The sequence below is a fragment of the Nuphar pumila genome, chromosome 2, assembly GCF_984573655.1.
Source record: "Nuphar pumila chromosome 2, dmNupPumi1.hap1.1, whole genome shotgun sequence".
Lineage (NCBI taxonomy): Eukaryota > Viridiplantae > Streptophyta > Magnoliopsida > Nymphaeales > Nymphaeaceae > Nuphar > Nuphar pumila.
Window position 1 is genome coordinate 116,918,057 of NC_143250.1, and position 25,051 is coordinate 116,943,107.

Genomic DNA, 25,051 nt, shown 5'->3' on the forward strand with positions numbered 1-25,051 from the left:
TAAACCTATCATTAACTAATAAATAAATAAACTTCTATATACATTCATTAATTCATTCATTCAATAATAAACCTGCAAGAAACATAACATTTAAAGCATACATACACACAACTATATATATTTCTTCTTTCAACCCTCTATAACTCCAACCTACATATTTCCTAAAAGTGCAGTAGGATCGAGGCAACGAGCACTAGAGGGAGGGTGAATAGTGCTTTTAAAAAAATTGTCTGCGGAATATTGACGGATTTTGTAATTTGAAAATCAAACACACAAAGAACACAAAATTTATCCTGGTTCGGACTTTCCCGACCTACATCTAGTCCCCAAGCAAAACTCGCTTAAGATTTCCACTATCAACCTTGTGTAACTACAAGATCATACAGACCAAATCCGGTCCCACTTTCAGTAACACACCTACTGAAAGCAAACAACTCCTTTAAACCAAGGAGTCCTTCCTTTTACAAAAAATTGAAATAAGTAACAACTTACAATACAACCTATGAGCCCTTCTTATAAATGCAAATGAGATGCACTTGGCTTTTGAGGTTGTTGAAATACTCTACTCACGAATTCACTATCTCTCAAAGGAATTTGAGTGAAAAACTGAAGTAAAAAATATCACGTGAGTGAGAAAATGAATATGAGTGAAAAGCAAAGAGTAATTGATTCAAGTTGATTGAATTGAAGTGCTTTTGAGTGTAAAATACACTCATATTTATAGTTGAAAGTTTCCATACGTTGAGAGTATGAAAGGGTGTCAAAACAGTCCATTTTGAATGATCAAAACGTTTGAAAAATGAAAAGACATGCCTTTTTGAAGTTTCAGGAAAAACAACAAAATTAGTCGACTGGAACAGTAGTTAGTCGACTAATAGTTAGTTATTAGTAGACTGACAGTTATCGTCGGTCGACTGATCTGTTTATCGAGCCGTTTGAAAATCTGAACTTTTGAAACTTAGTCGACTAGTGATAAAATTAATCCATTGATAATATCATCAGTAGACTGAAAAACCTTTCAGTCGACTGCTGCTAAAATCTTCTGAAAAACATACATTCTGTCCGGTCGATTGAGAAAAGCATTAGTCGACTGCTGCTAAAATTTCCAGAAAACACATGTTCTGTCTAGTCGACTAATAAAGTCATTAGTCGACTGCTGCTAAATTTTCCAGAAAACAGACATTCTGTCCAGTCGACTGATAAAACCTTCGATCGACTAATTTGACAAAAATGACTTTTTAGAAAATATGGCGTGAAAGGATTAGTCGACTGGTGAGTCTATTGGTCGACTAATAAACACAAAAATTTAAGAAAAGAGTTTTCTAAAAAGATTTTCATGAAGGGTTCTTTTAGAAAAGTTTTTCTAAAGACTTTTTAGGTAAAATGCAATCTAAATATGCACTCTAAGTAAGACTCTTATAAGAATCTAAGACTTTTAATGAATTTAACATTTGCACACTAGTCTTCAAAGATTCTTCATCAAACTCTTTAATTTCTTTATTGCCTTAGCTGAAATGCAGTTGATTTCACTTGCTCATCATCAAAACCTTGTACTTGAAGTATCATGTACGGCTTCAGTGTCGTAATAATCTCCCCCTTTTTTATGATGACAAACTTAATCAAAGATGAAGCATTTAGATGCATATATGAAGATTTTACTCCCCCTATCAATATGCTGCAAAACACTAAAAGTTAGCACATTTAAAGCACATATATCACATATTGATTGGTTTACATTTCATCATTACTTCATGCATTTTTAAATCTTTTTTATAAATGAAATTTTCAGTGTTTTCACATGATGTAATTTCCATGTCATAATGCAATATGCAATTTCTATCTTTTTCTCTTAATTTCGCATTTCTCATGCAAAATGCTATCTTTTTCTCTCCCTTTGTCATAATAAAAAAGAGTAAGGGCAAAAATAACATAAGCAAAAATGTAAATACAAGTTTAAAATATTACAACCCATAAAGTATCAAAGTTTAGTAAAGACATAAATCAAAGATCAGAAAAGTGAGTTGAGCAAGTCCTTGATTGCAGTCACGTCTTTCTGAATCGAAGAAAGTTGTTGAGTCACATCTTCACGAAAAGTGCGTTGATGCAGCTCCAAAGCTTCTAGTCGCTGCAATACTTCATCATTGTCTTGACTTGTAGAAAATTTCTTTCTTTTTGCTTGAGATGAAGGTGTCGCAGAAGATGGCGAGGGTTCAGAAATTGATGGTTCAGTAGGATCAGATGGTTTAGTTTGATCAACATTTAAAGGAGGTAGATATTTGATTTTCATCCTTTTAAAAATAGTTTGATCAAAGAACTCATTTTGCTCAATATATTTTTCATTAGTTAAGGGAACTTTGAAATGTCTGAAAATACGAGTTAGAAGACATCCATAAGGAAGAAATTGTTTTTGTTTCCACAAATTTGTAAAATACACATTGGCCCAATTTACAGAAATATTTCTAAATAAAACATAAAAAGCCGTAGATAGATCTGCGGAATCGTAATCAAAAGAACTAGTTTTAGGTAGAACATTGTGGGCAAGGATTCGTCCAGCAATGTGTGCACGAGTTTGAAGATTAGTATTTTTAAAAGGAGGGCAGTGAGGTGCACTGGGAAGAAGAATTTGTTCAAAAATTCTCTCATCATTCAGTTCAACAGTATTAAAAAGAGTGTCTGAAGATGGAATTTTTAGGATTTCTCCAAGTAGTTTAGAATCAAACTCGATTTCAACATCACGAACAAGAGAGAAAAGAACTCCAGTTTCATGATCAATTTGTAAATTCGTATAAAACAAGTGAATCAGAAAAGGATAGTGAAGGGTGTCTGCACAAGCATCAAAAAGATGTGAAATTACTGAAAATAATTCTCTTATTTTGTAACGAGAAAACAGGTGAAACAGTACATTTCAGCCTGGTAAAATAGGTAGTGCAGAAATCGAACCAAAAGTATCATATAAAAGAGGATTTCAGAGTAATCTGAGAGAAAATCCATGTCTTGAAGAAGGTGTAGGAGAAGGAGAACCTAAACCTTTTGCAGATGCAGTCTTCGAATGAGGCATGGTTAAAAAAAAAATAGATTCACCTAAAAAAAAATAGTTGCAGAGAATGATGTTGACTTCCAAATGGCGTTCGGCGGGAGGAAGATGTTGTCGTGCATCGTGCAACAAAAATAGAGGAGGATACGGTGGTTGACGGCGGGTGAGAAGGCTGCCACAAGGGGATTTCGGCGATGGCTGAAGATACACCGTCACGGCAAGAGGATTCCGGCAAGATCTGAAGATGCGCCGGTTACTGCAAGAGGATTCTGGCGTTTCCCTGTCACGTCCAGAAAATTTTGGCGAGGATAGGTTCGAACGGTACTCTGAGAGTTTTTCAAAAGAGAAAGAGGAAAGAGAAAGAGAGAGGGTTTCGTTTTAAGGGTTTCGTTCCTTTAAAAAAAAACAAAAAGGTACAAAAAATGAAATGATGAAAAAAAAAACGTGTGTTAAAAAAATCCAAGGGGTATTGGATCCCTTCAGTTAAAAAAAAAGTTTAGTCGACTAAAATTTTATCGGTTGACTAAGAATGTGCGACTCAATTTTTTTTTTTAAAACATCAGTCGACTAGAAATTTATCGGTCGACTAATATGGTGCGATTCATTCTAAAAATTTTAAAGCATCAGTCGAATAAAATTTTATCGGTCGACTAATATAGTGCGATTTTGAGATTTTGTTCAAAAATCAATATTTTTATAAATCCAAAAAATGAGCAAATGCCTAGTTCTCTCCTAATTCTCATAAAATCTTCATTTTTAAGTGGTTTAGTGAAGATATCGGCATGTTGTTCTTTAGTGGAAATAAAATTTAACGAAATATCTCCTTTTAACACATGATCTCTTAAGAAATGATGTCTAACTTCAATATGCTTAGTTCTTGAGTGCTGAACAGGATTTTTCGAAAGATTTATAGCACTAGTGTTATCACAATAAATGGTTGTTGTGGAGTAATTCAAAGTAAAATCTTTTAAGGTCTGTTTCATCCATAGTACTTGTGAACACGCTAAACTAGCTGCTATATATTCTGCTTCAGTTGTTGAGAGTGACACTGAATTTTGCTTTTTACTAAACCAAGAGACTAAGGAATTTCTTAAGAAATGACAAGTTCCACTAGTACTCTTGTGATCAGATTTACTTCCTGCAAAATTTGCATCACTATATGAAACTAAATCAAAGGAAGATGATTTTGGGTAAAACAAACCAAAATCTGAAGTATCTTTCAAATAACGAGAAATTTGTTTTACTGCAGTTAAATGAGATTCCTTTGGATTAGCTTGAAATCTTGCACACATACAAACACTAAACATTATATCAAGTTGACCGACAGTTAAGTATAATAGAGATCCGATCATACCTCTGTAGAGCTTAGTATCTACATTTTTACCATTTTCAACTTTATCAAGAGAAGTAGTTGTACTCATAGGATTCCTTTTTTATTTTGATGAGTCCATCCCAAATCTCTTGAGAAGTTCTTTTGTATACTTAGCCTGATTGATGAAGATTCCTTCTTCAGTTTGCTTTATTTGAAGTCCAAGGAAGTAGTTTAATTCGCCCATCAAGCTCATTTCAAACTCTTCCTGCATAGCTTTAGCAAATTCTTTACAAAGAGAATCATTAGTAGAACCAAATATTATGTCATCAACATAAATTTGCACAATAAGAATATCTGAATTAAGGTTTTTAATAAATAAAGTGGAGTCTACCCGGCCAATGGAAAAACCAGATTGTTCTAGAAAATTTCGTAGTCTTTCATACCACGCTCTTGGTGCTTGTTTAAGTCCATACAAAGCTCTTTTTAATTTATAGACTTTTTCTGGATATTTCTCATTTTCAAAGCCTGGAGGTTGCTCTACATAAACTTCTTCATTGTTGTGTCCATTTAAAAATGCACTCTTAACATCAATTTGATATAACTTGAAGTTCATGTAACTAGCAAAAGCAAGAATCATACGAATTGACTCTAATCGAGCCACTGGTGCATAGGTTTCATCAAAATCTATACCTTCTTCTTGATTATAGCCTTGTGCTAATAGCCTTGCTTTGTTACGAATGACTTCGCCATTTTCGTCCATCTTATTTCGGAAGACCCATCTTGTTCCAATTACTGGATGATCCTTTGGTCTATCAACTAGATCCCAAACATCATTCCTAGTAAATTGGTTAAGTTCTTCAGACATGGCCAAAAGCCAAAATTCATCATCACAAGCCTCATTGATATTTTTTGGTTCTATTTTAGATATGAAAGCAACATTTGCAATATATTTTTCTAATTGCCTTCTAGTTTGGACACCACTCTTTATTTCTTTAATAACTTGTTCATGTGGATGATTAAGATCTTCTTTCCAAACTGGTTGAAGAGGAATATTTTCTTGAGAAGTACTCTCTATCAAGGGTTCTTCTTGAAGTATTACTTCTTCTCATTCGCTTAGAGGTATAACCTGCTCACAATTCTCATCAAATGCAACATGTAAAGATTCTTCAATGCAAGATGTTCTTTTATTAAAAATACAATAAGCTTTACTTCTAGAAGAATATCCAAGAAATATTGATTCATCTGATTTTGAATCAAACTTATCAAGATTATCTTTGGTATTTAACAAGAAGCATTTACTACCAAAAATTTTGAAATATGAGATCTTTGGTATAGGATCATAATATAATTCAAAACATGTTTTATGTAAAATTGGTCGAATAAGAACACAGTTTAAAACATAACATGTTGTATTTATTGCTTCAGCCCAAAAGTATTTTGGTAAATTTTTATCTTGAAGCATGGTTCTAGCACATTCTTTCAAAGTTCTATTCTTTCTTTCAACAACTCCATTTTATGGAGCCGCTCTAGGAAAAACAAAGTTGTGAGATATACCATGTAAATCACAATACTTTAGAAAAGATTAATTTTCAAATTCACCACCATGATCACTACGAATTTTAATTACAGATGTAGATTTTTCATTTGTAATTCTTCTACAAAGTTTAGAAAATTCCGAAAAAGCATCATTTTTGCTTTTTAGAAAAATCACCCATGTAAACCGAGAATAATCATCTACTATAACAAAAGCATACTTGCTACCATTCAAACTTTGAATTCTAGATGATCCAAATAGATCTAAATGTAAAAGTTCAAGAGGAAGTTTTGTTGAAACTATATCTTTTGCTTTAAAAGAACTCTTGATTTGTTTACCCCTTTGGCAAGCATCACATAAGTGATCTTTCTTATATGGTATTCTAGGTAGGCCTCTAACAAGATCATTCTTGGATAACTTGTAAATAATTTTAAAGTTAACATGTCCAAGTCTCTTGTGCCATAACCATTGAATTTCATTTGAAACAATAAGACATTTTTCATTAAAAGTGGGTAACTCATCTAGATATAGTTCATACACATTGTTTCTTCTTTTACCTTTAAAAATGATCTTTTTAGATTGAAAATCAGAAATTAAGCATAAATCATTTTCAAAAGAAACATGAAAACCTTTATCACATAATTGACTAATAGATAATAAATTATGCATTAAACCATCTACTAAAAGAACATTTTCTATCAAGAGAAATTTTGGATTACCAATATTACCAATACCTATTATTTTTCCCTTGTTATTGTCACCAAAGGTGACAGTTCCTCCATCCTTATTTTGAAGGGTGAAAAATAACTCCGGCCTTCCAGTCATATGTTTGGAACAACCACTGTCCAATATCCATTTGCTCCTTATTTTGTGTACCCACAACAAAATTAGACGACAAAGCATTTGACCCCTTTCTATTTTGGGGTCCATGAGAGTTAGTCTTAGGAACCCATATCCATTTGGATTTTGGTTTTCTTTGATAATAAATATTCTTTCTATAAAAAGATTTAGCATTTCTAGAGTAATCATGTCTAGGCCTATAAGCATTATAAGTTCCATGATTAGATGCATTTCTACTAAAAAAATTAGTTCTTTGAACAAATGGTTGAGAATATTGTCTTTGATTTTTCACAACATAGTTTGGTCTATTTTGAGTATCAAAGAAGCTATATCCCAATCTGGTATTATTAACCGAGCATCTTTGAGAACCAAGAAGTTTTTCTAGATTCTCTTGACCATTTGTGAATTTGGTTACTATAGAAAGAAGATCATTTGATTTTTCTTTTAGACTAGTTATTTCTTTTTGTAAGAGATTGGTTCTAATTCCAATTTCTTTTATCTCAAATGCTTGGCAAGAGTTTTCCTTCTTGAGATCTTCTATCTCTTGAAGTAACACTTTATTTTGAGAGTCAAGAGTTAAATTTTCAGTTTTTAATTCTTTGTTTTTAGAACTTAGACTCTTAAATTTAGCATATAAATCATTGAATGCTTCTAATAAATCATCATAGTAAAATTGACTTATCGAATCTTTTTGTGCTACAAAACACATGTTGGCAACTTCTTCATTTGATCCTTCATTGGAAGATGAGTCACTATCATACCAACATGCTTGAAATGCCTTTTTCTTCTTGAATTGGTCATTGGGCTTGATTTTGAGAAGAGGACAATCTTTCTTGATATGTCCAGCCTTTTTACAATTAAAACACTTGACTTTATTTGGATTGGAAGAATCTGCTTTCTTTACCTTTCTTTGAAATCTTCTCTTTTTGATGAATCTTCTGAATTGCCTTGTAATGAGGGCAATATCTTCATCTTCATCTTCTTCTGAATTTTCAGAGTCAGAAGTAACCTTAAAAGCAAGAGATTTCTTCTTGGGTTCTTCTTCTTATCTACCTTGAAGTTGGACTTCATATGCCATTAGGTTACCAACCAAATCTTCAAGAGTAAGGGTGTTTAAATCATTTGCTTCCTCAATAGCTGTAGTTTTTCTCTCCCATTCAGGAGTTAAACACCTTAGGATCTTTCTGACTAAATCCACTTGTGAATATTTTTTTCCAAGGGATTTCAGAGTGTTTGTTATATCGGTCATTCTTGTTACCATGTCCGATATAGATTCATTTTGCTTCATTTTAAACAATTCAAATTTATGAACTAAAGAAGCAATTTTAGATTCATTTATCTTTGATGTACCTTCGTGAGTCACGAGAAGAGTATGCCAGATTTCATTCGTTGTAGAGCATTGAGAGATGTGATTAAACTCTACCTTGTCAACGGCACAATACAATGCATTCATTGTTTTGGCATTAAGTGAAGCTATCTTCTTTTCTTCATCGGTCCATCGGCTGAAATCAGTTGATGGAGTTTGGTACTTTTCTGAAACGACTCTCCAAATGTCGAGATCCATGGATTGTAAGAATATTGTCATTCTCACTTTCCAGTATCCATAGTTTACTCTGTCGAAGAGAGGAGGACGAACAAAAGAACATCCTTCTTTGTGCTGAGATATTGAAGTTTGCCATACTAAATGATGGTCAAATCAAAATAATAGCAAACTTGCTCTGATACCAAATGAAAGTGCAATAGGACTGAGTTAACGAGCACTAGAGGGGGGGTGAATAGTGCTTTTAAAAAAATTGTCTGCGGAATATTGACGGATTTTGCAATTTGAAAATCAAACACACAAAGAACACAAAATTTATCCTGGTTCGGTCTTTCCCGACCGACATCTAGGCCCCAAGCAAAACTCGCTTGAGATTTCCACTATCAATTTTGTGTAACTACAAGATCATACAGACCAAATCTGGTCCCACTTTCAGTAACACACCTACTGAAAGCAAACAACTCCTTTAAACCAAGGAGTCCTTCCTTTTATAGAAAATTAAAATAAGTAACAACTTATAATACAACCTATGAGCCCTTCTTATGAATGCAAATGAGATGCACTTGACTTTTGAGGTTGTTGAAATACTCTACTCACGAATTCACTCTCTCAAAGGAATTTGAGTGAAAAATTGAAGTGAAAAATATCACATGAGTGAGAAAATGAATATGAGTGAAAAGCAAAGAGTAATTGATTCAAATTGATTGAATTGAAGTGCTTTTGAGTGTAAAATGCACTTATATTTATAGTTGAAAGTTTCCATACGTTGAGGGTATGAAAGGGTGTCAAAATAGTCCATTTTGAACGATCAAAACGTTTGAAAAATGAAAAGACATGCCTTTTTGAAGTTTTAGGAAAAACAACAAAATTAGTCGACTGAAACTAGGGATGGCAGTGGACCGGGGGAAAGCGGGGCCCCGCTCCGCCTCGCCCCGTTTGGACCGGGGATGAAGGGTATGAAACGGGGATGGACGTGCACTTTTCCCCGCCCCGACCCGTCCCCGCCTCATCCCTGCCCCGACCACTTTTCCCCGCAATATCCCCACCCCGCCCCGCCTCATCCCCGTTTGGACCGGGGATGAAGGGTATGAAACAGGGATGGAGGCGGGGGTGGAGGATAAAATTTTGAGGCGGGGCGGGGTGGAAACCTTGTCCCCCGCCCCACTGCCATCCCTAACTGGAACAGTAGTTAGTCGACTAATAGTTAGTTATTAGTAGACTGACAGTTATCGTCGGTCGACTGATTTGTTTATCGAGCCATTTGAAAACCAGAACTTTTGAAACTTAGTCGACTAGTGAGAAAATTAGTCCACTGATAATATCATCAGTAGACTCAAAAACCTTTCAGTCGACTGCTGCTAAAATCTTCTGAAAAACATACATTATGTCCGGTCGACTGATAAAAACATTAGTCGACTGCTGCTAAAATTTCCAGAAAAACACATGTTCTGTCCAGTCGACTGATAAAGTCATTAGTCGACTGCTGCTAAATTTTCCAAAAAATAGACATTCTGTCCAGTCGACTGATAAAACCTTCGGTCGACTAATTTGACAAAAATGACTTTTTAGAAAATATGGCGCAAAAGGATTAGTCGACTGGTGAGTCTATTGGTCGACTAATAAAAACGAAAATTTAAGAAAAGAGTTTTCTAAAAAGATTTTCATGAAGGGTTCTTTTAGAAAAGTTTTTCTAAAGACTTTTTAGGTAAAATGCAATCTAAATATGCACTCTAAGTAAGGCTCTTACAAGAATCTAAGACTTTTAATGAATTTAACATTTGCACAATAGTCTTCAAAGATTCTTCATCGAATTCTTTAATTTCTTCATTGCCTTAGCTGAAATGCAGTTGATTTCACTTGCTCATCATCAAAACCTTGTACTTGAAGTATCATGTACGGCTTCAGTGTCGTAACATCTCCATCCTCCATAATGAACCTCCATAACTCCAACCTAACATTCATATTTAATGCACTACAAGAAACACAACATTTAAAGTATACATACATAACTATATATATATATATATATCTTCTTTCAACCCTCCATAACTCCAACGTTTACATCTCTAACTTTCATAACTACAACCTTCATAACTTCAACATTTATAATTGAACTCATACAAGAAACATAATATTTAAAGCATACATATACACACAACTATATACATTTCTTCTTTCAACCCTCAATGACTTCATCATTTACATAGACATACATAACTCCAACACCCTTTAACTCCGTCATGAACATATTCAACCTGCTATAGAAAAATTCATGCATAAAGAGAAGATAGTCTAAAAGTTCATGCACATATTCAAATAATATAGTAAAATTCATACATATAAGCAATGTAAGATAACAAAAAAAAACAAGTTTTGTTTCAAATATATACATACAGTTTGAAAGTTCATATCCTATAAGAGCCGACCATATGGGTGGACCAATTATGTAGTATATATATATATATATATATATATATATATATATATATATATAAAGAGAAAAATGTGTAGCTTTCAGACCATTTATCTCTCAATCCCTCTCTGACTACTTTTAAAAACATACTTGCATGTATTTTTACTTAATCTAAACCATAGAATAGATCTCTATGCTTTATCTGAAAGAAAACATATATTAGTTTAAACAAATTTTTTTATCATTAGGGGTGTTTTTAGCTCAATAAAAAAATCAATGCTTCATATTATATTAAAAATTTGATTAACTAAAAATCAAGAATTCTGACTCTTAGTCCAAGTTTGAGAAGGGTGAATTGTTACGAACTGTTCAAGATCTGACTTTGAGAAGCTGTTCTGGCCGCCCAAGAGACTCAATTTGATAAGGATTGGAGGGCATTCTTTCCTATTTGGATTCTTATTTTGGTTTTTTATTTCTTTTAGAACTCTTTGGTAGACTTTATAAATAAGTGTTATTGCTCTTGATTAATTATGAATAAAATTAGTAAATTAATTTCTTTTTTGTTTTCCATGTTCTTGGGCCTTGGCCCTAGAGGAAACACCTTTTCTTCATCTACTCTTTCATGTATTCTTTAGCAGTAGTCCACTCAGAGGGATCAATATTCTTTCCCTGTCTTGCTATTGGCTATATATGATGTAGAGCCTAACCAGATTGAAAACATATTTCTCCCTTTTTTGACTTTTCTCTACGCTAGAGCCTTTTTTATGCTGAATTTATAGAAACTGTCTATCCCTAGGGGTTAGGTTTTTAATAGTGGTATCAGATCATCGCTTTTGAGAGAACCATGTAGACCAGCTAGACTGTCCTAGTTTACACAACAAGGGTCCATATCTTCTTGAATCCATTCAAGTTTCTATCATCATATTTATCAAAACGTCTAAGAGTCTGGAATTCGCTCAAGCGATGGAGAAGATTAACGATTCCCTTGACAATCTTAAGAGTAGCATAGATCATCTCATGAACACTGTAGATAAAGGATTTGACAAAATAGAATGAGCTCTTGTAGAGCTTGGGTACGACCCCCTCTCCATTTCTTGACTAATTTGATGGGATGGAGAGGAGCCATCAACGAAAACCCACCTAATGTTTTTTCGCTAGCTGAATCTGGCTGGCATTTTCCCACACAAATGATTAGAATCGTTGCCAGCATAGAAGCACAACTGACACCCTTGTCCTTGCAACAAAGGATCAAGGTCAACAGAGGTGTCGTTGCGGGCTAAATCATACCCAACGACCCCTCACCTACCTTCACCTTCATGCGAGTTGACCCCTGAAGAGACGTCTCTCTCTCTCTCTCTCTCTCTCTCTCTCTCTCTCTCTCTCTCTCTCTCTCTCTCTCTCTCTCTCAAGTCATTCCAACCTGCAACGTGTCCCTTTGCCCAAACACACATTTTCCCTTGTCGCTATGGACTTGTAACGTATCCTCTCACCCGAACACGCATATCCCACTAGCTGTGTGATGCCCTTTGCTTGTCATCGTCTCCCTCCATATCTCGACCCCTGCTACCTTCGACATTCAACCCTCTTCTTTTTCCAACCCATCTTCATTCCCCTCTTCTTTCCAGCAACCACCACCACATGATTGAAAATAATTCTGGCCACCGAATGGGAGGCCACTCGATCCCCCTTCTTCTCTCCTGACTCCTCCCTCGACCACCCCTTTTTCTTCTTGGGAATGGGCCAGACCACAACCATCAGTAGCCTGAACACCAATAGGGAAATGACCAAAGAGCATCCTTCGGCCTCTTCTGGTCAGAGACCACTGGGGTCGCCAACGTTGAGCCCCACCGGTGGCCTGCCATGGACGATGGGAGAGGGAGGCTTTCCCAAACCTAAGGCACTCCCATTGCCTCCTCCCAATTGTGAGAGACCCACTCACGATGGGTAAGTGGAAATCAATTCACCCCTAGTGGCTCGCCCTGAAACCGATTCAGGGATCTCGAACCCGAGTCATGTGGGTCTGGACTTGGCTCTAACCCAAATACCCCTCATTTCGACCTATTTTAACCCTAACACTTATTCCAATGAGCCTCCTAACTCAAACCTTATAACCACTGACCCATATCCAAACCAAGATCGGACTTAGACCTTGCATGTCCCAAGTCCCAACCCCATCAGGGCATGTGAGAAAACTGCATGCCTAGTTTGACCCTAGAGGTGACAAAGATCAGTTGCGGTTTAATTTTCCAGAGAGCTCTTGCCTTGTTGATATGATGAGTTTGAGAGAGGTGGATTGTTACAAACCATCTCAGATCTGACCCTGAAAAGCCATTCTGGATAGAAATATGACATCTCATACAGAGATGTTCATCTCTATGACTCGTATGGTTGATTCTTGTGATTCAATATAGTATGTGAACCAACATAGAAATTGGACTGAGATAACAGTAAAAAATTTCAATATTGTGCTTTTTCGTGTCAATGGGTCAAGTGGGAGAACATAATGCTGAATTTTTGGATCGGATCCAACCTAGATGTGACCCATATTGACTCGGGCACATCAAGGGACCAAATGGTTATGGTTTTTCTAGTTTTGGAGGTTGTGTTGGTTACAGGACAGTTATGTGAATGTTAAGTTATCTCATAATTGTGCATGCATGATAACCACCTATTATGAGCCTCCCATCAAATTCTCAGTATAAGTAAGCCACCATGAGAGCATGATGAGAGATACATGAGTGATACTTGTTTTTCATTCTCTTTGTATTCAAGGGTCCTACTCACCTCTCGACATAACAGCTTGGGCTCATCGAGGGCATTGATTAGCTGAGGAGAACATCGATAACCCACCTCCACTTAACCCACAACAAGGCTAAGTGGGTTCATACCGGGTGTGACTAGGGTCCAATAATAGGGGACCCAAGGCATGCCCAAGTCTACCCAACATGCAATGGGGGGAGGTTGCAGGGCACTGGAACAGGTGTAGGGCTTCCATGGCTCGAGATCTACGGGCAAGAAGCACCAACATGGGCATATCGTGAGCATTGTGCACCTACAAAGCATATCATGGGCATTGCAAACGTTGCACACTTGCTTAACGCACGTGGATGGTTGTGCACTCTCACAACGCACACAGACAGTTGAATGCCTGCATGATGTGTTTGCATGCATTACAAGTTTGCATGGTGCATTGTGAGCATTGTGCACCAGCATGGCGCACCTTGGGAGCAGGCAACACACAAACATGGCAAAAGAAGTGTGTTGCACACCAGCAAAGCCACACATGCAAGTCAAACACATGCATGGGACTTCAGGAGCACTCTGAATTACATGTAGGGAGGTCATGGGGCACAAGGGAACCTCTTTGTATATATGGGTTTTCTTGAAGACAAAAAAAGGTGTGCGAGGCTCTGGGAACCTAGAGTGTACAACTCTGTAGTGAGGAATCAAATAGAGTGAAAGGGGTTTTGGCCCTAAACCTTGTGTGTGGGTGTGGAAGTGTGCTTGTGGGTGGTTAACTAGTGCCTTGGTATTAGGCTATATAAAGAATATTTGAGAAGCAAAAATTTACCCAGTGACAGTTGGTATCAGAGCGACGAACGACATCTTGATGGAATGGGTGACATGTTTAGAAGAACGGATTGAGGCTTTTGATGGGCAATTGGGCGACAACAATAGAGGTGACCATGATAAGGCTCATTGGGGCACCCAAGGAAAAGGTGACAAAACTCCTTGTCTATGTGACCTTGCTCTTTAATCACTTTTATGATGTCACCAAGGGTCTTGACGATGACAACAACTTGCTGAAGCAGGTACTCATCGAAACATGCTTATTGGTGGAACTAAGGTGCAACTAAGGTGCACAAAGGTGCCTAAACCCAAGTAGTTCACTAATTAACATAACACTAAGGAACTTGAGAACTTCTTGTGAGATATGGACCACTATTTTTGGGTGATCCACACTCTTGAAGTTAAAAATGTTACCCTCACCAGCATGTACCTGTTGGGCAACGCTAAATTATGGTAGCACATTAGGAGAGAGGACGAGGGCAGACCTAAGATCGAGACATGGGATACTCTCATACGGGAGATGAAGGAGCACTTTCTCCTAAGCAACATGGTGTGGGTCGCACATGATGCTTTGTGAAAATTGAAGTACACTAGTATTGTGAGGGAGTATGTCAAGTGATTCTTCTTCCTCATGCTTGACATTAAGAATATGTTTGAAGAGGACAAGCTCTTTAATTTCATAACGGACCTACAAAACTGATCTACGGCAGAGCTCATGCAACAGGGGTCAAGGACCTGTTGTAAACACCCCAAATTTTCCTCATCCATTCTCAGACACCCCCCCCTCGTGCAGTGCCAACCCTGGTAGGTCAATGTAGGAGTCAAACCCCAAGTTTGTGTCCGAAAATTACCATTTTACCCACTTTTATTAGGAAAATTACCATTTTACCCCTAGGTCATCCCGGACCCCAGTCAGTCAGAGTCAACTAAGCTCGTTGGTCAGTTCAGAACAATTAGAATATCAGTCATCTCAAGTTCATCTGAGCTCACAATGAACAAACCATTTTCATTTCTGACCATTCCTGCCAAAATAAGATCATTTCTTTAAAAATGAGCTCATTTCTCACTCAAATCCAAACCAATTGTCTCCGAGCCAATAATTCTCAGTCAGTCATATTCCTTTGAGTCTAATTTGAGCTTACCAAGAGTTCAAGTGCTCCAGTTTCAGTTCAAAACTACTTCTAAGTGTCAAGTAGCTCATTTTAGCCCATTTCAGCTCATTTTACTGAAATTAAGCTGAGTCCAATCAGTTGAGCTAGTGTTCGAGCTTCAGTTTTAGTTCATCTTAGTGTTACTAATCTTTGTTCCAGTTCAAACCCAATTCTGGTTCGTAATTCACTTCACTCCAGTGACCATTCTGTACCATTTCTCTAAAAATGATAACTTTTCCCGATAATTCAGTCCGAGAGTTCAGTTGAGTCAGTGTCTTGTCGATTCACTTGAGTTCTAAAACCCAACTCAATCCAGTTTATTTCAGTTCAATCTAGCTCACACCCCAATTTTCAGTGTCACTCTGGTCCGGTAGAGCCCGAAAACCATTTCTTGAACCATTTTGCAAATTTTATCAATTTTAACACTTTTTGAACTGGTACAGATGTCAATTAAATTCCAATATCCAAAATTCTTTATTCAGGGTCGTCATCTCACATATCATTTCATGTCCTTTCTCATCATTTCATATCATTTCTCAACATTTCATAACATTTCATTTCATTTTTTCAAAATACAAAACTCCAGTTTTATAAAACTCAATCCAGATTGAGTTTTAAAAGTTTTCAGAAATCAATTTCAAACCCTGGGTTTCCAAAATTGACATTTTTAACCCCAGGATTCTAAATTTAGAAATATTTTCTCAAGAAAAACAATCTGCATTTCTTTCAAACTCAATTTTTTAAATTCTAAACTGGATTTGCTTCGCAACGGGGTATGAAACTTCAAATTCTGAGCTCGTTTCAAAAACTGCAAAAAATAGCTCATTTTGTTCAGAAGTTTTCTAAAAAGACTATTCTACCCCTCTGATCCTCAAAATGAATTTCAAATTTGGAAAGTGAGCCCACTCTAAGATAGCTTATCTACTTGTATTTTCTTTTAATAAAAAAAATAAATATTTTCTTTTGCTATATTTTTCTTTATTTTAGCATTTTTTATTTATTTATTTTTATTTCAGTTTTTTTAGAGGTGGGACCCACAAGGGGGTCAACCCCCTTCCTCCTTCTTCTTTCCTTTTCTTATCTTCCTTTTCTTTCCTTCTCCTTCTTTCTTTTCTTTTCTTTCTTCTTTTCCTTCTTTTCTTCTTCCTTTCTTTCTTCTTCTTTCTTCCTTCCTTCCCTCTTTCCCTTGGTCGACGAAGCCTCCCCTCCACTTTTCCTTCTCTTTTTCTTCCTTTCCTCATTCTCTTCTTTCTTTCCTTTTTCCCTTCCTCCCTTTCTTTCCTTCTTTCTTCCCCTTTCTTTTCTTCTTTCTTTACCTTACCCATTGTCCAGCCACCTTAAAACCTATTCTTTCTTACTATTCTCCAAGGACACTATACGTTAGCTACCTCCTTGCTCTAACCTACACTCTTAAGCTAACTTCAAAAATGCACTGCATTTCTCAAAATTTCAAAAAGATTTTTCCAATTGCTCAATGAATTCTCTTTCAAATTCATATTCATCCATTCAATTTGCATTATTTTCAAACTCATTTCCCAATTCTATTTCAGAGAAATCGATTTTCTCAGAATTTTCTAAGTCTTTCTCAGAATTTGATTTTCTTAAAACTCTGAGTTTTCAAATAAGATTCCAAATATTTTCCAAGTTCAAATCATGATTTTCCAAGATTTTCACATTCTCAATTTCATTTTCAAATCCCAAAATCGGTTTTCTCAAAGATCTGATTTTTTTGAGAAACCATTTTTTATTTCAAAAATCATTTTCTAATGAGCTTCCTGATTTTCTCAGAATTCTCAAATCCATTTCCTCAGAAAAGCAATCCAAATCTCAAAATCAATTTTCCCAAAGTTCAAGTTTTCCTGAGAATTCATTTTCCAATACAAATTTTGATTTCTAATGAAATTCAATGATTTTCCCAAGAACTCCATTTTCAAGTACTTTTCCAATCATTTTCCAAGTATATCTCAATTTTTCAAGGCAAACATCATATTTCTCAAACTTGTATTTTTTCAAAATTCCATAGCACATGCATGATTCTGTGTGCATTCTAGGAAAACAGAGCATAATTTAGATAATTTAACTTAGTCAAAGCACACAATTGATCCTTGGTTTGATTACCTCTGGTAAAGGTGCCAGGAACGGTCGAACCTCGTACCGACAGGCGAATCCCATTCCACGGAATTTTCTCACAAATTTTCAAAACGAAGGTGAGTAATTTTCAAAACCATTTTCAAAACTTTGGCTGAGTTTGACTCGCAGAATCGTTTCTCTCTCTCGTAGAGGGAGGGGAAATTTTTTTGCAATGATATTGGTGGCTTGAAGATGGCTAAGGTAGTTGGAATCAACTGCAACAAAGAAAACTAGTGGAGAGAGAGAGGAAGAGAGGGAGTTAGGTTTAGCAAAGGGGAGATCTCTTGGGCTGAGAGAGAGAGGGTGTAGCCAACGCCATCTACAACTTGGCCAGCGCCTTCAGCCACTATTGCAATACTTCCATTCCACCAAGCTGCAACCCCTTCTTTACCACCAATATCAGCCATTTTTGCTATTGCTTGAGCATTTAGCAACCACCTTGCCAGCCGTCCTAGATAGCAAAGGGGTACCTTCATCCACGATTTTCATTGCCTTCAACTCCAGCATCTTCAAAGTTGCAGCCCATCTGTTGGTATAGCAGACCACCTTTATCCAGCCATCCTACTGTAGCCTTTCAGCTGATCCAAGGTGAGAATCTCTTTAGACCATTGGATCCTCCAATATTAATTTTAGGATCATGAGATTTTCGCTCTCTTGCCGCACCTTGACATGAACCTCCCAAACTTCATTGCCATGAATGTCAACATATAGCCAAGATCAATCAGATCCAAGGTGGCAAGGGGACCCTTTGTTTTATCTTATGATAAAAAAAATATAAATAAATTAATAAAAAAAACATACATCTTATGTGTATGGACCAAAAGAGTGATGAGATCCATCCATTCAATGGATCAGATCTCTCACTTTGAGAGCCACATCAAGAGAGAATCATGCCTCTCAATTTATTTATTTATTTATGTTTTCCTGCATATTTCATGTTCTCAAACACATCATTGTTAGATTTACAATTTTGTTTTAGGTTTACTTTGGGTATTTAGATTAGATCATTAAGTTCTTATTCATTATTTTGCAAGTTTGATTCATGTATTCAATATAAGTGTTATTTCATGTTAGAATTTTCTTCAATAAATCTCAAAAAATTAATGATAAAAGGATGCATATATTTTGGATATTCTGCCAAAAATTTAGGTTAAATCGGGTTTCGGAACCCCACTGAACAAACCGAATTCTAGATTGGGATTTCACCCTTCTCGAAATTCCAGGTTTTGTTTTAGCAGACAAAAACATCTGAGATCTCCCAGATGGACGATCCAAATCCTTCTCAAAAAAATATAGTGGATCCATGTTGGAATCTATTATTTCTCAGTATTTTTTTTAGATTTTTCCAATAAGGTTTAGTTTCTGTTAAAAATCAAGTTTTTCCAAAATCTGTAAAAATCTTAATTTTTCCTTGTAGGGTCTAGACCAACCACTGTGAGGCTTCAATCTGTAGGTTGGATGTCAAAACTTTCAACAGTGAAGTTATTTTTCACCATTCCCTCTATTATTTTACAAAATTTGAGAATTTTAGGAGCATCCTAGGTATTTTTCTCGGAATTAAACTCTCTGTCTGTCAAATTCCAATGTCTGAGAATTACAGAGATTTAGATCTCTGATAATCCTCTGCTCTTTTTCAAACCGTTCATCTAATCCCAAAACTGTAAAAATAGGAATTTTTCTTTTGTTTGTCAGGAACATTCTTCCAAAATTTTAGTCATTTTATTCACTGTTTACTATTTTTCTCATAATTGTTCCAAAAACTTGTCAGTCTATCCTAAGTCCTAGAGTCGTCAGATTCTGATCTGACTTGCCGGAGCTGTCAAGCTCCGACCATAGGTCAAAACCGGAATCTGTAAAAGGCAAAAATCTTTGCCTAATTGTCCTTTGTCACCCCATAAAAATTGAGAAATTTCTATGGTAGTTTAGTACCCAAAATTTAGTTTAGAGTTACAATTTTAGGCAAAATCTTGATTTTTAGGATTTCTAGTTAATTTTCTATATTAAAAAATATCAAAAATATAAAATTTCGAGCTTCATTCTGTTTTTAGGGTTAGTCTAGGTGTCCATGCCAAATTTGGCTCAATTTCAAGTTCATTTTCCTTGTGTGTTAGTTTACTTTTAAATTCAGAGGCGAAAATCAAATTAAATTCAATAATTTGTGATATTTTTGCTATTTTAGGGTTTTTATCATGTGAATAAGCATATCATAGCATACTAGGGTTAATTTCAATATCATTGGTATTTCATATTTCAACTTTTTACAAAATTTATTTCAGAAAACCCTGGTTTCAAGGTCATAGTCTTATTATTAGGGGTATTTTGGTCATTTTGACCTCAATTTCAAAAGTTTAATCCTTAATTCTCTAAGTTTTCATGCATATAATTATATTTCATCATATTGTGTTTAATTTAATTTTATTTGATTTTTAAATTTTCAAAATTTACAAAAATTCTCTTAGAAAACCCTGGTTTCAAGGTCATCAGGGGTATTTTGGTTATTTTTACTCTAATTTTAAATTTTCAAGTTTATTTTCGAATTTGATTACTTATTTCTCATGTTTATATCAAAAGGGAGAATGAATCAGGGTTTATATCTGGATAATATCTGATAATTTCTAATATTTTCAGATAAATCCAGATAAACCTACATTTCTGTGCTAACATGTTTTCTAGTTTTGTAAGAATATTCAAGAAGAAGACTTTCATTTATTTATTCAATTCAATGTAATATCAAAATTATAATAATTTGAAATAAGAGTTACATTTTCGGCATAGAATAAGACTGCATTGCATGTAGTTTAATTTCTGCAAATTTCAATATTTGATGTATCATTCATGTGCATATTTTTACAAATCCATTATGGTTGACATGAATGACACGTGCACAAGCTCTTAGGGAGTTCATAAACTCGGTGGGATTTGTATTTATGTCCATAGTCAAAATATGAAGAAAACCAAGATTTGTGATCTTTGTATTAGCCATATTCAGCCTACACTCTTAGGCTAACTTTAAAAATGCACTGCATTTCTCAAAATTTTAAAAGCATTTTCCCAATTCCTCAAAGAATTCTCTTTCAAATTCATATTCATCCATTCAATTGCATTATTTTCAAACTCATTTCCCAATTCCATTTCAGAGAAATTGATTTTCTCAGAATTTTCTATGTCTTTCTCAGGATTTGATTTTCTCAGAACTCTAAGTTTTCAAATGGTATTTCAAATTATTTCCCAAGTTCAAATCATGATTTCCCAAGATTTCCATATTCTCAATTTCATTTTCAAATCCCAAAATCGATTTTCCCAAAGTCCTTGAATTATTTATGAAATTGATTGGTCTCAGAATTCTCAAATCCGTTTTAGAAATGAATTTTCTCATAAAAGTAGTCCAAATCTTAAAATCAGTTTTTCAAAGTTACAATTTTCCTAAGAATCCATTTTTCATTCAAGATTTGATTTTTAATAAAATTCTTGATTTTCAATGAAATTCAATGATTATCTCAAGCATTTTCCAAGCACATTTCAATTTCCCAAGCAAACATCATACTTCTCAAATTTACATCTTTTCAAAACTCCATAGCGCATACCTGATTCCCTGTGCATTCTAGGAAAATAGAACACGATTTAGATATTTGAGTCAAGTTAAAGCACACAATTAATCCTTGGTTCGATTACCCCTGATAAAGACGCCAGGAATGGTTGAACCTCGTACCGACAAGCAGATCCCATTTCACGGAATTTTTCCACAAATTTTCAAAATGGAGGCGAGTAATTTTCAAAATCAATTTTCAAAACTTTGGTCGAGTTTGACTCGCAGAATCGTTCCTCTCTCTCGCAGAGGGAGCGGAGAAAAATTTTGCGATGATAACACCTGTCGGTGATCATGGTAGTTGTCGATGCCCTCATAGACTTCAAGTCTACAACACTAGAGGAGGGCAAAGGAATGGGCATGAATGATACAATCCAAATTCTAGAGGACCCTGCTCCAGATCCATTGCCCTAGTTAAGCAATTTGGATCCCAGTCTTAAAGACCTCAACCCACACTCATTGGCCCAAAAAAGATCCATGCATTTCTACATAGCCAAATATCGAAGACGCGATTCAAGTTATAGAAGGCTTGAATCCAAGTTTTGTGGTTTAGGCAATCGATAATGGTGTATTTCTTACATATCCAGATCTAAGTTCATCCTGTGGTGGGGGCCACCCCTAAGGTGCCACATAAGTAGTTGCAGCATCCTCAGCCAAGTATGACATTTGGTTTGGGATGTCACCTCATTCCATATTTTGGACCCAGATCCAATGAAGCACTTAGTAAATTAGACCCAAATTTGAAGAAGTTGAATGATCTAGATCCAAATCTACACTAAAGCCTTGCTGGCCTTGTGGGGCTCACTAGGGAGGTCGACCTTCCCTCTTGAAGAGGCCTAGATGGACGTAAAAGGGTGATTATGAGGAGTCCCTAGGTGTTATATTAAGTTAAAGAAAGATTTACCTATTTTAGAGTTGAGACTCCAAAGTGTCTTTTAGGATTTCTCATTTTGCATTTATATTTTCTGTATTTGGTGAAACTTTTATATCTCTTCCTTTAGCCTATATATAAAGGTTCATTTGTAGTTCAAATCATATATAAAAATTTGAATAGAAAGTTGAAGTTTCTCTCATTCTCTTTAAAAATCTTCTCCTTTTCTCTCTCTCTCTCTCTCCTTTGCCCCCTAGGCCTTCCTCACTTCTATCCCTTAGCCCTAGGCCCTTATCTATTCTCAAATAGGCTCCCTCATTTGAGTCTAGGCCTCTTGTAGGTTAGTCTAACTGGACATGGTACAAGCCTAAGTCTGCACCATGCAACAACATCAAAAAATTTAGTTGAACCAGCCTGCATCATCCAAGTCAACTTCCTTGTACCATCTCCTACTCGTGGACCTTTAGAAGACCTTTTAGCAATCTACTCAAAACCTTGGTAAGTCAATTAAGCCTAAGACTTAACCTAAAACTCAATCGTAGCCTCCCTAGACTCATTAACCCAGCCACAAGTTTAACATTTTGTTGCTATGATTTGTTGAATTTAACCCAACTTCATCTAAATGTTTTTCTCAAACCTGACCTAGTTCAAGCCTAAAAATTTAATCCTAGACTCACCTACTTGTCCTTATACTATGCACCAAAAATAGGATCTAAACCCATTTCTAGTGAGGAAAAATATATCTGACACCAAAACCTATTTTTACCAAACCAATCCAAATTCAAACTCTTTCTGTGTTCACTTATTTTTATGTCCATGATCTTAAAGTTTCTGAGCTTAAAATTTTAACCCAATTTGCTTAGTCTATCTCAAGCCTTTTTCTAATTTTTTATATATTTCTGATCGGTATTTTATGATGAATAAATTAATCTCTCAAAGCCTATCAGAATTCAAACAAAACTTATTCTCAAAAAACCCTAGAACTTCTAGTAATTTTATCTCCCAAACCATAATCCCAAAACCTGATATTTTTATTCAATCTAACCTAACGTGTCTAGAAGCATGTCCTAAATTTTTAGCATTTTATTTGTTATAAATTGGGAGAACCAAATTTTTTACTAAACCCTATCCAAACCCAAACTCAACCTGAAACTGTTTAACCTAACCCAACCCAAAGCTTGAACTCAGACCTACAAATGGGCCTAGGAACATAATAAAGGACAAACCCAGGAAGATTGGCAGTCTAAGGCCCAAAAAAAGAAGACATAAGGGTTCTTTTCCTCTAAACAGGTTGGGGAAGTCAGTTGATGACTCAGGTTGTTTCATCTCATATGCTAGGGGCCTTACTAGGCTCAAAACTACCCTTGGTGGTAGAAGGGAATGAGGTCTCAACGAAAAAGGACACACCACAAGTGAATCTGCTTTGGCTTCTTAATATATTTCGGGTTGAAAAGGAGCCTTAGCGAGGCAACCTCATGTACGTGGATGCGTGCATTAAAAGGCATTAGTTGCAAACATTGGTGGATTCTAGCGCCACACATAATTTTGTGTTTGAGAAGGAGGCTGCCAAGCTTGGGTTGTCCCTATCCAAGAAACCCAACAGTATTAAGGCGGTAAACTCCGAGGCAAAGCCAGTTTCTAGCATGTTAAAAGAAGTCAAGTTCCAAGTTGATGCTTGGAAGGATACATGTGACTTTATGGCAGTACCTTTGAACGATTTTCAAGTTATTTTGTAATTGGATTTCCTAGAGGTTGCAAGGGCGGCAGTCATCCATCACCTCTAGGGACTATTTCTTATAGATGGAGAGTGCTTGGCATTCGTTTCCATGGACAAAGATATGAAAGAGACTAGAAGCTTGCTCTTGGCCCTCCAACTCAAGGATGACATACACAGGGGTCAGGACAACTACCTAGCCACACTGATCGAGATAAAGGAACCAACAACCTTGGAAGATCTACTAACGAAGATGGCATGTCTACTCGAGGAATTTTAGGATGTTATGCTTGATGAACTCCCCCGAAGGCTACCTCCCCAACATGAGGTGGATCACACCATCAAATTGGTACTGGGAGTCAAACTAATGGCATTCCCTCCATACAAGATGCCTCCATTTCATTTGGAAGAAACATTCTTGAGTGATCACAAATTTGTGTTGATAAAAAAATTTATACATTAAATTAAACATAAATAATAATAATTATCAATAAAAAATATAAATAATCTTAGGGCAATTGCAATCGTGCAAAGCGTCATATGAAACATATTTCTCTTCAAAAGAATGATGATTCATTATGCATGTGCGTAGACTATCAGTCCCTGAACAAGGTCACGATGAAAAACAAATATCCCATCTCCAACTTGGAGGAGTTGTTCGACTGTCTAGGCTAGGTGTAGTTCTTTTCCAAAATGGGTATATGCTCCAGATATTGGCATGTACCTCATAGCCGAAGGGGATGAGCCTAAGACCACTTGTGATATGCAGTATGACTTTTGAATTTCTTGTTATGCCCTTCGGGATCACAAATGCTACAGCCACATTCTGCACCCTGATGACTAATGTCTTTCGAGAGTACCTTGACCTGTTTGTCGTGGTATATCTAGACGATATCTTAGTGTACAACCAGTCTTTGGCCAAGCATGTGGACCATGTAAGGCTCATGTCAGCCAAATTTACAAAGAACAAGCTTTACTTGAGGCTCAAAATTTTCTCCTTTGTAAGGCATGGGATTGATTTCCTTGAACATGATATTGGAATGGGGGTTGTACTCATTGACCCGTGTAAGGTACATGCCATTCTGGAGTGGCAAGAGCCATATATGTTGATGTAGCTCTATTCTTTCCTTGGCTTGACCAACTATCATAGAAAGTTTGTCAGAGGCTACTCCAAGAAGGTGGTGGCACTAACTGACCTGTTGAATAAGGGATGAGAGTGGACCTAGTATGAAGCCTGCCAATAGGATTTCAAAATGCTAAAGCGGACTATGTCTATGAAACCCATTTTGTGGCTACCATTCGAAGTTTACTTGGCTGTCGACGGCGTGCTTGTGCAACACAGGCACGTGGTAGCAT